The sequence below is a fragment of the Bombus vosnesenskii genome, unplaced genomic scaffold (genome assembly GCF_011952255.1).
Source record: "Bombus vosnesenskii isolate JDL3184/JDL3185 unplaced genomic scaffold, Bvos_JDL3184-5_v1.1 scf7180000013295, whole genome shotgun sequence".
Taxonomy (NCBI): domain Eukaryota; kingdom Metazoa; phylum Arthropoda; class Insecta; order Hymenoptera; family Apidae; genus Bombus; species Bombus vosnesenskii.
This window is the reverse complement of record NW_022882946.1, coordinates 2,073,327-2,091,533: the sequence shown is the minus strand read 5'-3', so window position 1 is coordinate 2,091,533 and position 18,207 is coordinate 2,073,327. Positions and strand designations below refer to the sequence as shown.

The 18,207-nt window shown below is 33.2% G+C and overlaps 1 protein-coding gene across 13 annotated transcripts in view; it reads right to left on the bottom strand.

Annotated features, from left to right (window-relative positions):
• The window catches only part of LOC117233396 (potassium channel subfamily T member 2), a 193,801-nt gene that overhangs the window by 117,964 nt on the left and 57,630 nt on the right, over nt 1-18,207 (bottom strand). The window contains exon 1 of one of the 13 annotated variants that reach the window (XM_033493659.1): nt 15,153-15,390. The exons of 11 other annotated variants lie outside the window; for them this stretch is intronic. The gene's annotated coding sequence lies outside the window, so the exon portion shown is untranslated. Of the gene's footprint in view, nt 1-15,152; nt 15,391-18,207 lie in introns of those variants that run through there. One more of the 13 variants, XM_033493660.1, reaches the window with a different exon arrangement.

Below are 18,207 nucleotides of genomic sequence, written 5' to 3'. Positions count from 1 at the left end.
AAATCATTTTTAACCCAGTTTGTTTTTCGATTCAATCCAAAGTAATCGTGTTCTAGACTTCTTTACTTCTTTCCCAAAAAGTAAACAGTTTTTCTTCTGACTGTTGTGCTATTATTTATCGAATACATTCTCGTAAATTAAACTTATAAAAATATAATCCTCTACAGGAAGAAACGTTGCAACATACACACGATGACATTTCTTAATTTCTCAAAAACATTTTTCTTACAATATTGATTTCTCAAATACATTTTCTCAAGCATAGTATTTTCATACAAGGAATCTTTTACGCTATATTTACGCATCATAATCAGATGCTAAAGTTATAACACTCATTTGTCTTCTTTCGGTATATTCCAGTAAAAGAATGGCTAACAAGTTATCTTTTCAGAATTCCAAACTATGTTATGTAAGTAGATTCTTAAAAATTGATACACTCTATGCTTGAATAGTCTTTGAAAGTACAGGAGAACACACTTTTTCAAGTGAATCTATTCTATGGCAGGTATTCCATGTGGAACAAACGGATTCCCAAAGGATTCTCGCGAAGATAGAACGCAATGTGAGCCGAGAGAGTCTTTGTCGGACAGCATTTTGTTTGCATTGAATGTAAATTTCTAACCCAGTTTATTCTAGTTGAATCTGGCGATAGCTCTTGTAGGAACGATTCTACGTTATAAACTGTTATAAAAAGATAATGTTGATATTATAATTGAAATAACTGATATAAACTGTCACAGAAAATAATGTGAACCTACGATCAAGATAGAATTTTTCTTTGATGTAAGTACCAACATATACTGAATGTTAATCAAATTTATAATGGGGATATTAAATTGATTAGCGTGATTAACGTGTAATTTTTACAAAATCATACGATTAACCTCGACGAAGTCTATTGATTCGATTGTTGTGTAAATCAATTAACGTAGAAATGACTTCAAGAAAAGATAGTAACTTTATCGGGTGTATACTTTTTACCAAAAGTATATTTTTCTTGTTGTTTGCAGTGGATTAATTTGATTAATATCTCTTGAAACACTATCATCGCGGGCATCTTCCTAACTTTAGTTCATTCTTTAAGTTCATTTTCTAATGAAAAATGACCAGTCTTGAAGGAGGCAAATCTAGGTTGAACTTCACATTTACACAACCTCCTCTAAATGCAGAATTAATGTTTCCAACTTTCACGGCGCTTCTCTCAAGTTTAAACTCGTATACGAAAATCGCATAAATACGATTATTCATAACAGGCGATAAATAATTTTCAATATACCCATTATAAATTTTATTCACATTCAATATACGTGTGTTACGATCAATTGCATTTTCCTTTTTTGATATTCGTTGAAAATATGGTAAAATTGAATAAATCACTCTGAGATTTATAATCTAAAAACCCGGTATTCAATAACTGACTATGAAATTGATGGCAACGTTGAAAATTGCTAATTGTACAGCAAAACAAAACACGCATTTACGTATTTAAAATTATAATTAAATACTTTTTTATAGAAAAATAACAGAGTTAAAAACAAAGTAACTCGTTTATTGCGTCAGAATTAAATTGCAATGGCAAATAAACAATTTATTATATCCTTTTGATGGAATCGTAAAACAATTTTTCTCTCCATTATATTTTATCGTTAAACGAAGAAATGTTCCATACGAAGGGTCCACGAAAAAAAGAGGGAATGTTAAGCTTCAGCATCTCCCTGAAGACGAACATTTATTTTCCCATGTACAATGTCACAACTTCATATGTTCTCGGAATAATATCAAAATAAAACATTTTATTCTTCATTTTATACTGTATCATCTGCAACTTTTACTTATAATTTTAAGTAATATAGAACACATTAAACTGTAGAAAGTGAAAAGTACGTATACGTCCCAGTTTCTTCTAACTACTGTAGAATTCAGCAAATTTTTATTCAAATTAGTACAACGTAATCAGTGATAAAGAGCACACATGGGGGCATACGAAAGAACGTTAAACTCAAACTTCGTTAAAACTGACGTTCCTGCTTCTTCGCACGGATCCTTCTTATATAATTAATGGAAAAATTTTGTAATTAAATGAACTACACGTAAAATAGATTTATCTAATCTAGAAAACTAATGAAACAGTTATAAAAAACGGAACAATAAATTATCATATAACGCAATTCTAATACAGAAGAAATCAAGACGAAACTTTTACGCGTGAAAGAACAACGAATTCACCTAATCTCTAATTTCACATTTACAATCATTATACAATCAATATTTATATCAATATTCACATAAACATTCGTGTACTCCTACTCTTAAAGGTCTTAGGACATTCGTTTATTTTTAATAACGTCAGTAGCAACGTGACACGATTTTCTCATAATGTACTCAAAAATATTATACACTGCTACCAAGTTCTCATAGAAAACACTTACAAGTAGTAGGCTATAAAACAACACGCCCACAGTAGAGTAACCTTTCATTTCAACACCGTATCTCCAGAATACAACAAAAATATGAGGTTGATCAGTCTGGCACAAAATTCCATCTACTTCAGCCGAGAACGAAATGACAAACGACAGTAAGATTAGGACAAGCTCTATCAAGAGAACAATATGTCTGTTGTAGCAATAAATTCCTACAAATTACTTCGTCGACGTGTCTACAGGCCAAAAACGACGCGACACGCGTTGAATTCGTTTCCACAACGTCGAACTGGGATTTAACGAAAAAGGGGAGAGGCAAAGTACGCGGCCTGAATACCAGTCGATCAAATAAGCGAGAACCGCGAAGAAAGCCAATTTCTCTGGCCTCCTACAAGCTTTTGAAACGGTGTATATCCTCGACCGTCGGTGTACCGTGGTTACTTTGCCTCGACGACGAACGCTCAACGATTAATTCCGCTACGAAACACCCGGGATAAAGACTTAAAGACTATTATCCGACTTAACACATTTCACGAGTTTACTGGCGAGATCGGATAGCCAGAGATAAAGGCACTCTCTTTGTTCTTGTAGAAGGATTTATTAGAAGCTTGTTTGTACTGTTACGAAACTTTCTTCGTTTGGCGCGTAGTGTGTACGATTTGCGACTTTGTCACAATATGAGTTTGAATGTTTTATTGCTTTGAGAGAGAAGTCGACGAATGTTCTAAAGAACACACGCATTGGAGTAAAAATGGCAATAGGATAGATTACATGAAAAGAGAAATTATAATAAAAAGAAATTGAACAAGAAAAATCGTACGGAAGTATTAAAAATTGATTTAAAATTATTTGAAGTGCTTTAGAAGTGTGCTTTCTATTAAAGGTTTATTATTTGACAATCAAGTTCTAAAGATGTAGGAATTTTTATGTCTTAGATGATGACTCCTTGAAGAATTAGAAAGTTTTTGGTTTATAAAATTAATGCGAATATGCAAAAGCTGAATTTTACCGCTGAGAAAAGGTTTTCCGATACAACCAAAAAATGGTGTCTTCTAGATCGTAAATCAAAATTGCGCAGCAAGACTGCTTATCATAAAAACGTCATCTTAGGAGAGAAGAAATTTCAAATAGTTGAATATTGATTCATATGAAGTTCGGATTCGCATAAAATATGGCTAGACTCGAAAATTTTCACAGGTTTCCTCTTGAAAGTCAAAATAATATCGTCCCATGGAAAGAGAATTCTACGATCTTAAATCATTTCAAAGAATACATTTTTCCGTTACATCATACTTTTTGCACTATTCTTCACGACAGAATATTTAAACATATAATTAATAAATGCAACGTTAACTCAAATAATTTCATAATAAGCATAAGAGCCATTTTATAAAATAAAATGTCATAAATTATAATAAGTAAACTATAATATTCTCCCTAATAAAATAAAGATATAGGTAAAAAACCGTAACAGAAGAGTCACGTTAAACAAACGTCACTATGTAAATATATCTTTCGAACTATAGCGAATGAACTGAATTCTGTTAACGCACGTGGACAATTTAATCCAACTATAGGGCATACGTGATGATATTGAAAATAAGGGAGCGGCTTAGCGGAAATAGAAACGTGAGAGGATAACCAAAACGCGGTTGGTTTAATGAATGACAGTATCACTGATGTAATGGGCATGCCATTGGATGTCAGGAGAAATAGACATTTATTATTAAATAGACATTTATTCCCGCTTGAATAGTTTAGGACCTATTAATCATTTATTCGAGGATACAATTTAGGAGCACGTGGTTTCGTACGCGGTGAATTGTTTAAACGTTTATTAAATTTTATTAAATCTAAGCTCTCTCTGTTACAATTTATGTAAACAGTTTATACGGAGGAAGTTCCACAAGTCAATTAATAATATCCTTTTCGTTTATAAATAAATACGTTTCCATAAAACAAAACACGTACAGATAAATATGAAACGTTAAAACGAAACAAACACTTAAAGGTACCGAGGAATTTGAAGTGGAACAAGAAAATTTGTTGTCTAATCGAAATATATTAATATTATAAGAATTGAAATATCGAGAAAAATAAAAATACTTTAACGCCATTTAAAGCGTTGTCAAGATTATTACGACTAAAAAGCTATAAAAGTGTGCAACTATTTTATAAATTCTCTTTCCGTGTATGTGTTTGTTTAACTTTTATCGTTTAATTAATAAATAATTTACCTAAGTGTGATATCGCGTATACGTAACATCCAGTATGGAAGGAATAATAATTGCGTTGTTTAAATAGCATTAACTAAAGGTTTGTTATTCTCAACATTTCTCTGAATCAACTGTAACTTTAAATTAAATTTTTTGCTGCGCGAAAATACGGCAATAGAGACCGATGCGATCGTCCATCGTGCGAATAATTCATGCATCAGATTAAACAAACAATACTAATTCTTCGGAACTTGCCCAACAACGAATAATCATCGCGAAACAATTGTCACAAAAACATTTACAGCCAAGAATGAATCGTCACAGGTTTAGCTTTAATCATCGTGACGGTATTCATATTCAAGAGCCATTCCGAAGCTGACTATGAAAACCAGCGATGCTTTTTATTCTTAAAATGCCGTACATCGGTAATTCTCAACCAATGGTACATGATACGTGAAAAATTTGCACAATATACGCTATACAAAATTTTACTATCCAAAATTATTAGTCCTACATGTAAAATATATTATCTTCGTTCTTAGTTAAAATCTTTTATCTACCATTTCGAGATTGAGGAAAATTGCGGTTTTATTACCTTGTTTGTGTAACCTTTGTTTTTCTTCATTTAATTTAAAATACTTATTGTTAGTCATTATTTCACAACTGAGAAGATAGAAAATACGACTAATTTCAAACGTTCTACCGCATTTCGAAAGATGAATAAGACAGGGTACTTTAACTAAGGAAATATTTTTTAGTTTAATACTATTAATGCAGTATTTTTTTTTTTTTTTAGTGATACTACAATTTTTTAATTTGGATTTTTGTGCTTGATAACAAAAAGATGGACAACTTTCGCTATGTATCATCAAACAGTCTATCCCCTCCAATCTCTTTTTTACTTCCCATTTGTCAATCACAATTCTAGAAATACGTCAAAGAAACATTTCCCTGTTTAACGACAAGGATCAGGATTTCTATACGAGAGAAGCAACATATATTCCGTGGTAGAATCGTTTTCAGCACGAAGTAACACGTATCACCGCAACTGTTTCGGGCCATTTAGCTCTTGCCATCTGCTTTGGCCTCCTCTCAAGAGATACGGAGGGAAACCTGAGAGTGGATTCGACCTATTTAAGAAGCTTCTTGCCACTTCCGGACGCTTCTACAGGAACGCGAACTTCGCCCTTACGATTGGCACGCACGTGCTGTTCTATGTCCCGTAAAAATCTACCCAGAAGGGATAAACGCGCATCGAATTGAAACAGTCCATTTTGTGTCCCAACTCGCTATCGGTTTAAACCGCGTACCATATGTTAGAACACGACGATTTTGGTTCGCTAAGCTATTAAATGAGACGCGTCGAATAGAGACTCGAAGACCCACCAAATTTGCAATAAATGTTTGGACTAAATTTAGCGTTTTCACGATTGATTCTATACAGCGTGTTTCCTACTTTTCCTACTTTTCCTACTTTTTCGGCCGAACTGTAGGACCATAATGTGGTGAAAATAAGAAAAACATATTATATGTAGTTTTGCTGGGAACGGTTTATTACAAAAAATGAGAGACACATTATGAAAACAAAAGTTATATACTCTTTGTGTATTTTTCTGTAAAAGTTCGTAGAAATTTGTATCCCAAAATTCAGTACGTATCTGTATGCATAATGTTAATAACATTGTCATATTTTTTGCGTTCGATGCATACGATCTATGGAGATGTACTCGTACATGAAGAGTTGACGCTATTTGGAAAAGACATTTAATTTTTTTGTTTTACAACATTTCGATCCGATGCGGTTTAGAGAGAATCGGAAGAATCGAATTATCTTTTCATAGAGTTCGATCTGATTTAACACAGCTCGAACGACTAACCTTTTAAAAATTCACACGTGAACTATTGAACTATTTGAAATTTAAGTGTTTTTCGTGTATTTTTCTTGGGCTTGCACTTTGACATACGTTATTCCCGGAATTTAATTATCGATTGTCGGAGCTGTTTTTTCTTTATTCTCCATTTTATGGAAAAATTGGATAGAAGCTACTCCATATGAAATGAAGTAATAATATCGAGTTTCGAGAATTTCCCTCAATACATCGTATTAGAAAGAATTCTTCTCAATTTCACCTTCGATATATACGTTAGTATCTATCGATCTCTTACTTCGTGTTTAAAGACGTGCATGCAGATATATTTATAAGTAAAATAAAAAAATGTTTTGAAACGAATAAAAATTTCTTTCAAGATTTAGCTATTACATGTCAGAAAATATCTTATTATTTCTACTGGGTTTCTATGCTTGAAACCAATTTTCTATTTTTCCTTATGGGCAGTATTTCCTTCTATACGGTTTTCTTTTACATCGTTTCTTTAGGAGCGTATCTACAGTGTAAAAATAGAACCAGGTGTAGCAGCATTGTATGTATTTTAATCTGTTGACCGAGAAAACCGAATTAACTCGTCCCTCTCGGTTTCTTAAATATAATAATTTCTCTATGTATCAATTCCCTTTTAATAGAGCAATATTATTTGAAAGCAATAATTTAATGATCAATTTCAGCAGAGTTAGGGAGTAACTCATTTCATGTACTTGAAAAATAAATAAGCTGAAACATCTTATTACTATTTATACAGGGTCTTCCTGGAGAGGCAATTCATAACCATAAAACACTTAAACTGTTCACTCTCCAACTCTCAGATCTTCCTATTCCCTAGTGAGGGATACGAAATGGGGGCCAACGAATTTTCTTTTTTTTTTGAGACACTGATACTACTCGAAGGAACTCGCAAATGCCAAAAAACAATTACAAGCATTCGTGCATGTTCGTATTTCACGTATTTACTAATTGGTTGTAAACGTTCGCGGGTATGGAATAGATCGAATTCAATATAGTCTGGGAAATTTAAGTCAACAGTAAGATTCCAATATTCAAGATATTCAGAATATTGGAGAAGATTAGCCTCGGTGATTGCATTTACGAAATTGTTAATTCAAACAAGTCGATTTGATTAAGTTTCGAAACTTAGATCGAGTGGGTACTAAAATTTGTAAGTGTACTTGTAACTGTTCGGATTAACTGTTATTTCACGGTTAATGGACCAATGTAAACGTAAGATATATCGTTCCCATCTATCAGTATTTCCTTATTTATACGTTTACGAGCGAATTCGTGGAATTCGCAGAAGGGACGATACAAGAGACAAAGTTCATCATTTAAGGAAACTTGGATAAAGTTAAAGTTAGCTAAAAGAAAGTCTGTATTTTTAAACACTGAAATACGTTTCCATGTGTAGTTATACGGAAGGAATTTGGAAGTTTGTACCAAAATCCCTAAAATAAATACGAATGTTACGCGTCGTTTCTTGTACTTATCTCGCTACTGAAAAAAGAACATGCAGCAACACATTTTTTTAACCGAGCTTCTTATCTACGATATTTCTCGAAGCTTTTATACACTAGAATAAAGTTTTCAGAACTTCATACGTATATACCAAGAATACGTTTTACAAAACTTCAACAACCTAATTTAGCACTGCTTATCTCCGAATTTATTATAAACGGTTCGAGAATTTTCCGCATCAATAATCACTATAATTTTATGTATCTTTAACGTTATTCCCATTTCTCGCTTACTTGTGCCACCAGTGGATACGTGGCTTTAGACGTATCGCGTATCGTGACACGATAATGGAATTGCCGGAATATCGGTTGTAAATACGTTCACCTCGATAATGGAGAAAATTAAACGGATTATATCGAGCTGTTCTTTGCTTCACGCTACATCGCTTCCGTATAAGTTAGCGACAGTAACCTAAAAGTTCCACCACATGAATCGGAGACTCTAAACAAGTTCCTGGAAACCTTTGACAAAGTGATCACGGACTTCTACCTTACCCAGGTCCCACAGTTTGTTAGAACTTCACTTGTTTCGCGTGATCGTGCTGAGATATGTAACTTATCGGCCAAGGGAATAAGGATTACGCGAAAGTGGCAGTACATTATATTGGCTACCTTAGGAGAACGATCATGATCGACCCAGTGGAATCGTTCGAGATGAAGTTTAATATTTTTGAATTGTTGGATCGAATGAAATGTAAATTTCAGTCAATGATTCTGTATTTGAGAACCGGATTAATCTACGTCCATTTTCTTTCAAATTAAATCACAATGAAATCAAGGAATTAGATTATAGTTGCAAATCATCTTCTTAATATAGAAACTTTTTAGAAACTTTTTTAACAGTATTTTCTACCTATATTTCGTAAAGTACAACGATATTATGTACAGAGAATTATAAAATACACTGAAACTTTCCTAATTACAAGCTGTCGACATCAGCAGACAAATCGAGTAAGCGAAAGCTACGAGAGAGACATGGCGTTCGGTTGTGGTGAAATTAACACGTGTCGTGCGTTACCTTCGAGCGCATAGTAATAATGCACCTTCCAAGGCAATGCCGATGCTCCCGTTTATTGACTCTTCTTCCAGAGTATGGTTGCACGATTATTTACTGTAAAACATTGACCTGATTCAGAGTTCTTGCACACAACAGTTTATATTGAAACACTTTGTTAATGAAATTGAAGCTCAATTTGCGTATTCAACGACGTTGCATATTCAACGCAAGTTATATACAGTGGAACCTTGATTACCATAACATTGATTAATGGAAAATTTGAGTATGACTCTTTGTAAGAAAGATTGAAAAATAAACATAGAAACTGGGAAAAATTGTTATATTTTTATTCAACAGTTTTTACATCAGTTTAATATTAATATTTATAAAATAGTTTTAAATTAAATTAAAAATTTTAAATTAATTACTTACGCTACATTAACTACGAATAGGTTTAATTATTTACGCCGCATTAGCTATTATTAGTATACCTGGTTAAAATCATAAATTGAATATTATAATTTTCGGAAAAGGTTAGTTCATTGTACAAATTTTAGCAGCTAAAATGTTTTAAATTATTTATTATGCAAGTGAAATGAATATTAAAATATGAATTGGTAATTGAAATAGGTTAAAATAGCCCTCAGTTTAAACTATTTCAAAATGATCTTTCTTCACATGTATGTAAAAAAGTTAGATAACCTGAACAAAGGGTATCATGATTAGCTCTGATAATCAATGTTTTACTGTCTTCTAAAATAACTTTATTCTATCCTACAATCAAACGATCAAATTTTATCGAGACTCTTTCGAGTTTGATATAAAGATTGCATAATATTCAATAAGAAATAGATTTCCCTTTCTAATTTCTGAATAACAGGTATCATGATTAGCTCTGATAATCAATGTTTTACTGTCTTATAAAATAACTCTATCCTATCCTACAATCAAACGATCAAATTTTATCGAGACTCTTTCGAGTTTGATATAAAGATTGCGTAATAGTCGATAAGAAATAGATTTTCCTTTCTTTTTCTTCCAACGCGGAATCGAAACATAAAACAGGTACAACTATCGTAAAATCAGTCTGGATGCGAATTATATGACATCGTGGATGCACTCAATTGGCTTAATGTCTCGAATCGTCGGACAACTCAAACAGGAAAGGAACGCGCCTTGGTAACACGTATGAAAATCGAGATTGAGGGTTAAATAATTTCAATCGTGCTTGTAACATTTAAATTTCTAGAAATCTTAAGACATTGATCGGAATATTTAATTTCTAAAATTGCCAAAGTATCGAGGAGAGTATTTAATTTCTAAAAATTATAAAGGACGAACCAAAATATTTCAAGAATTAATTTTCTTGCAGATGAAATAAATATTTCAGATTTTAATGAATTATCCAACATTATCGAATCACTAAATCTTTCCTCGCGAGAGTAATGGAAAGAAAAGTGAAATAAATATCGTAGTTGTATAGGGCAAACAAATTGCATTCTAAAAAATGTATAGCGTATCCCAATCATAATAAAGCTTTCTATACGAAAAAAGGAACATGGCTGTTGTCGCGACTAGAAATTGCTTCGAGTCTGACAGCGTGAAATTTGTCAAAGTGTTTAACTACTGAAATAACTGAAAATCCTTTTAAAGACCAGGTGAAATTCACCTTGTGGAAAATTGCTGTTTCTCGCGTAATTACAACTTTCAACGCGACAAATTTTCAACATGCAAAAACCAGAAACGCTGTCCAACGGTCCTTTAAAAATTGTTAGAAATCTATTAACGTACTATAAAGGCTCGTTGAACGATCTTTGATGGATTCAAATCGGCGAGAATGTCTGATATTATTACGTTCCAACAAAAATGCTTTGATTTGAAGAAAAACAATTTCTTTGGTTCAAAGAACGATTTGAAAATCCAACAATCGATTCATTTATTACAATTATTGATTTCTTATCACCACGTCAAATTGTTATCAAGGAACGAATTAGAATTTAATTTCCAATGCTACAATTAAGAGATTGAGCGATCTACGATATTTCAAACACCCGATTGTCAAATGAATTCTCCGACAAATCCGTAATTCTCTGCCAATTCCTCCATCACCACACCAGAAACAGGAATGACATCGACCAATAAAATATCGGATCAGTTGTCAAACTCGAGGATCAAAGTGAATAGTCCGATCTGTCTGAGACCTAAGCTACTTGTACGTGCAAATCTAATCCACCGATCTGCTGGAAGTTTCATGCGGATCGCTCAAGTTCGTAAATAACTAGTTGAAATTCCAAACTTTCTAGTCTCAAAATAACACGAAATCTCGGACCTATTCTTACCCAAGCTCCTTCGAAATCTCAAGCGTTCGCATAATCATGTTAACGATAAGAATCGCGAGCACAAGAGGGAAAATATTGCCCTGTTACATTTAGGATGACGAGAAGCCACTGGCGTTCTATTTTCTCGGGAACAACGCGAGTAGGAAGCCTCGCCACGAATCACGCCTGCCATCGTGAACGTGCGCAGATTTACGAGCGAGGAGTCTTGAGAATTCCCTGTAACGGATACGGAAAAGTCGAAACGAACCAGGCATAGGAACATGACGGGATACATGGCGAAAACGAGAAAGACGAGAGAAGCTAAACGAGTTTGGTGCTTTCCATGCCGCAATGCAGGCGCCTACTTGTTAACTGGACTGTTTGGTTCGAGTTCTTGGACATTCGAGAAATACACGCAATACCAACGTTCTCGCGTGTACACGAGAATTCGCATGACGATTCGCGTTTCCAGAATCGAGAAGACGTTGTTTTTTAGTTTCAGCGGGCATTGAACTGCACTCAGTTCTCGACGTGGACGGAATATTTGTTATTTTTGAGAACATGGAAATTTCGCGTTGCGTGTACGGACACAAGTTTTAAAATACGGAGAGATTTTTCTGTTTTATAGGTCGAAGTAATTTTGAACGAGTGGACTTGATAAGTTTGGCAATGTAAATGATTGTACATCTAGTGATTTTGTTGAACAGATGTTCGATAAAATCTCGCTTATTTAAAGTGTATGGAACATTGTTTGTTATTAAAATGAGATTAAAAAATTCTGTTTTGAATTTTAATATTGTTCTTGCTAAACAGTATAATTGTATTGAGTAAGTATGACGTTCTTGCGAATAGCTTTTAACAAGAAGGAAGGATAGAAATTATGAAAAAACAGGTCACAGCCTGACAAATAATATAACTTGTGCAATGATACGAAATAATATAGTGAAACGAGGATGGTATTCTAGAGGCAGTGTACAGCCAGACGAAAAACCGAGAAAGTAATAATCACTTCTAATTTAAAGCACAGTAGAAAAAGCTCACGTACCACCAATATCGAAGGCTTCCACTTTAGTTCACGAAGTAAAGAAACTTTGGAAATATAATCAATACTTGAGAGACTCGACATCTTCTGTACAATAGGGTCTGACATATCGTAATATCATCTCTCAAATTGGCAAACACATACAAGCACGACCGTAACAGTTCTCGAATTAATACGTCAGATTTTCCGGACTAGTTAATACAGGCTGGTTAATTAACGTCCACCGTTGTCACTCTGTTTGCCTGATTATTGCGATGAATGCAGTATACTGAAGAACGTGTATACTGCAATAATCCGAGAATTTGTAAATATTGAACATTTTCTATCGCTAAATTATTTCCGTGAAGCAATTTTTTGGAGAATAATATATTCGACGTTTAAAGGAAAGAAATGTATTAGATTCAGAGCACGATGATATTTTTATAACGAATCGTTTAACTTAAATTTTCTACATTTTTCTATATATAATAAATTTACATCTTGTACGTATTTTCAAAATCTTTCAAGATGTGTTTATTGTTTGGAATATGTACTTGTTAATGAGAGAAAGTCTGTTTTACTTCACGTTGCTTTACGGCTGAGAGCTTGAGTCTAAAAAGCCTTTAGCAAAGACTTACAAGTACCAAGGAAACAGTATATTCCTAGTAATTCGAAGAACGACGAACTTTCTGCGTCGGCATAATTAGCGCGAAGCTAAGATCTGTATTATAGTGAGAAATGAAACTGTCGAGCTAAATTAGAGGTCAAAAATGAGAAACGAACGTTTGTCAAACGACAACGAAATTGCTTTCTACGATCGTTGTTCCAACGAAAATTTACTATTTGTCAATTTTCAGGAATTTGGTTTCTTTAAATTTCTATTATAAAAATATCGTTCACATGCTCCATTAGTAATAATGTTTATCAGAGCATTATACGATATCAAATATAGTTGTTAAATTATTAGAGAACTATGTACCCTTATAACGTGCAAGTAAAATATATCCTAGAAACAGCATGATCTTTTCACCGAGTTTTACGATTCGTAAATTCAAATCCGATACGAATACTAAAATACCAGAAATATTAAGCCAAACTAAATATAATAGATGCACGAAACGAACGCAAGTATCGCACGATGGGTTACATATCTCTTTGAGAAAATAAATTTCAACAAATTCAAATAACAGATACGTTTAAAAATCATTCGGAGTTAAGTATTTATTTATCCAAGTTCGAGGATTTAAGCAATAATACGCGAAAACGTTTGACTACGTAAAATAAACTAGGTGACAATGAAATAAAAATGTTATCTACCGCAATCATTTGAAATACTGAGAGATTGAAGAAAAATATGTATCCACATTCAGTGTAATAAATAATGTTATTCAAATTCCACATATATTGGGTACTTGTATGAAAAGATACTACGTAGTGGAAAAATTAACAATGGAAATACCGGAGAATATAAATACAAAGGAATATAAAGGACTTCTTAGAACATAGCGTATCTATTTTGCGAATCAAAAAATAATATTTTAAAAAATATGAAAGTGAAATTGTATAAAATTACATATATAAAATATGTATAAAATTTACATTCATAAAAATGTATTTAAATCCTACAAAATCTATAATCGTAGTTTTGATATTAATTTTAACAAATTTTTAACTATTTTAATTGTATGTGACAGGTTCTTATACAACAGTTATATAAAAAATTTTGTTTATCTGGTATTATGGGAAATATGATAAACAGAAGATAAAATTCAAAATGAAAGAATTCCCTTTTAAAAATGAAGAAACGATCAATTCCCTCAACACGGAAATACAACTAAATGGTTTCACAGAAAAATCCCTCTATTTCTTTACAAACAAAATTAAAAATTACAAAAAATTGCAAACAAAGCTATTTAGAATCAGAAATCAGTATTGTACAGTCGAAAAAAGTAAATTATATCGTTCTTCTCGCACGAAAAAAAAAAAAAAAATAAATAAACGTGATCAGGAAAGAAGTTCGCAGGTGCTTAACCTGTCAATTCGATAATATCGATCGGTATTCGGGTATACTAGGCAATGTTAAACGAGGTTTCGTGTTCTCGTTAGAGTGTAAACGTAATTTTAAAAACTAACACCAGTAACGATAAAATTGAACGTTTTAACCAAATCTTGAGGAACCATGGTTTAATAAAGGACAAACGTTTGCATTCCAAATATTGACAGAAGAAAAAAGCACGTCATTCCTAAAGAACTGTAGATATTTCGATACGACAAATGAACAACACAGCATGCAAAGCAGACATATTAACCCTTTCGCGCACGAAAACTTCGTACATTCGCATCAAATATAGCAAAGGCAACGTAATTGAAATCGTCAACGCGTGCAGTTCGAATTATTTCGAATTAAAGCGCAAACTTATTAATCATATCGAGTTCAATCATTTCGAGGAAAATATCCGAAAATAAAAAACGAAGCATTAAAATCCCAAAGGAACAAATTTAATCATAAAATTCCAAACTATCTCGAATCTAATTATATCCGAAGAGAGTGGTCTCTATTGCGAAAGACATTTTTAAAATAAGGTATTAAAGCTTCAAAAAGCTCGTGCATTAAATCCTTGATCAAAGAACAAGCGGAAAGGGATGTTTCAAGAGGCACGTGAAAGGGTTAAAAACAAGAGAACTTTCGTTCTCGTTCCCAATCCATTTCGAACTCGCTGTTTGACGTGCACGCGTGCAGCTGTGTGCGATATTAATTCAGGAATACACCAACTTACACTCAAGACATTTCGTGCAACAAGTATTATAACACACTTCGTTCTGAACGTGGCTGTGCACAATACCTGCCGATCGTTTCGCACTTAACACTTTGAACGCTTTGCTTTTTTTTTAATACACCGTTGATAATACGAAGCAATTGTATTCGGGAGAGTCACCTCGGTGTGTCGTTTTTCAATAATTAAGAAATCTCTTCGAAGTTCGATGCTATCGAGCTTAACAAGCTCGCGGATAATCTTCAGCAGGTTCGATATTGCATTTATAAAGATTTCAAAAATATCAAGACTTCGCGGTAGTCTTTTTATTTTCTTCTTTCTTTCTTGTTCCTTTTCCTTCTGTCTTTCTCTCTGTATTAATTGACTGATTTTTCCTTTACAGAATGGCCCCAGTGAATTATCAAAGATTAGATACAGATCGGTATATATATAAATCGAGATATGCTTTGATAGAAACTACGAATCATTTTCTTCCGTTTTGAACAAATGTTTCTCTTCTCGTTGGTCCATGCGTTGTACCTTGGATGGTCGATCGTAGATTACAACAATTTCATAAAAGGATGAAAATTCGTCGGAATTTAAAAGACTCGAGGTCTCGGGTCGATCTTTTGCTTTCTTTACTTGCACTCCAACTGTAACGCAGATTATGTTTCTCTTGAATGACTTTGTACACGTTAAAGGTTCATCTTCACTGTTGTAACGTACAACGTTAATAATTCATCGATGTATAACACATTTGATCGAATTAAAATAAAATATGCACATACATATGTGAATGTTAAGTTTAGCTAACAGGTGGAAAGAAGAAGGCTATCTTTTCGAAAATTCTTCTCGAAAGAAATTACAAGCTCTAAAGTAGTTTCAATAATTTGTTAATCCGCACCTTTTGATTACTTACTAATGTTAATTTTTCGATTGGCTGCTGATGCTTCCATGGTTAGAACAATACGTTAAAGTTCGATACATGGAATGGATTATTGTGATGAACAAGAGAGTGTTCTATGGGGAGGCGTAAGTGCAAGTCAAAGTGGGTAGTAAGTAGGTACATACTCGAGCGCAATAGTAAAGGGATGTTGTCAAACGTGTTTCCATTCACCAAAGAGTAGGACGTTTACGGAATACGTGAGCCCAAATCGATCGGAAATGCATAGCAAAAGACAAACTAAAACTGTCTTCTGTAACTGAATATTTGGAGAAAATGGCACACGTTGAAATCTAACTGTTATGAACCTGTTAAGTTGCACATAGATTAGATGGAGAAATCAAATAAAATTCATAACTTTTTCTACGTATGTTTGAAGACAAAATGTGAGAGAAAAAGCAGATATAAAGATTCTTCGACGAAACGTTCCAAGGGTTTTCATTGTTATTTCTGTCTTTAGAGTTTCTTAAAAATTACGAGTTCTTGTTGTTATATCAAGGATTTGGTCAAGCGATCTTTAGTGAAATAACAGCTTCTAAAGAGTCAATCGAGATTCCCATTTCGAGGTCCCAAGAGAGAGGTTCGGATCAAAGAATCCAATACGATCAAAGAGTTATGCAATGCCAGGAATTACTTGCTTTTCCTAGAAAAACAGAACCTTGTCGTCTTGGTTCTTCTTTGACATATACGTAACCGATGGAAAATTTTATATAAATATAAAATACTGAGCGTGCTACGTTTGAGTTTCAGTTATTTGAATTTCGCAGAGGAGACAAACACCTCGTATGAAGTAAAAAATTCGCAAATGTAGAAAATAATATCGTAAATATAGAAAAAAGATAGAAAATAAATAAACGTGGAAACAAAACGTGAAAGAGATAAAGTTTTGAGAGCAAAAAATGATACATTTCCATATAAAATAATCGCATTGTATGTAATTTCCTAAGTACCCTAAAAAAGATTAAAAAATAATGATTTCGTTGCTCAACTAAAATGTCCAAGTTATATTTCAGTCTAAAGCTTTCTCCAACTCGTGATAGTACCAGTATATTATTATTACGCTTCTTATATTTCTTCCTATTTACGTACCACTGAAACGTCACTCGTGTTTTTTATCACTGAGTCGGTCCTTTTATTATTTACATCGTGGAATTATAATTACGAAAGGAAATACAAATTTAAAGCAAAACGAAAGAGGAGAGTAAAAAGAAATCAATGATAAAAGAATTTATCTTCTCGTAATATTTATGACGATAAATATTCTACGTATTTACTATTAATCACTGATATTTGAGCAAAACATCGAATTACACGTATAATATGGACGATTAGTTAAATTATCGCAAATTAGAGAAAGATTTATTGTACGGAACGTCAATGAAAGCAATTATTTAAAACATTCCTAGCGATCAGATCAAAAGCAGAGCAACAAAACATTTGGAAACCTATTTAATCAAAATTCTACTTTGTTTAAATCGGAACTCGTTAAATTCACCGGTTGCGGCCAATGTTCACGATAAAACATTGAAATTACCTTCAACTCAGAAATCACAAAGATCCATTTATTTCTGCCTGTGATTACCAACCGACCCTTCTGTTTCCACAAAGCTTCATTAAATTGATCGAATTACAGAAAAGGACAGATAACCATTTCACGATATGACAGATGATCGTGACATTTCTTGCCAGGACACCGTACCTAAAACGTCTTCTAATCCGCTAATAGAAAGTAGATTTGATATAAAAGCAATTCTAGTCGCGTCATTGCGATTCGGAGATAAAAATTTGTCATAGCAGCGGCTTTCCATTTGACCGATGAAACACGAATTTCGATTGGCAGTACTGGCCACAGTGTTTTATTTTTGTACGATCTAGCTAAAACCTTTGAAATTGTATCGCGTTTACTCATCTCCTTTTACGATTTATTTCCATGATTCGTACGACGGTTTCGTATTTCTTCATTTATTTTAATAATTCGACCGATTAATTTGCTTTTTAAATAGAGATGCCTCGAATCGGAGGATTCAATAATAATCTGAGAGATCCTTTTTCATCAATTCATCACTATTTCTAAACGATGTCGCAGTTATTTGATTTGCGTTTAATCTACAACCGGTATGTTATTTTATCTGCGGT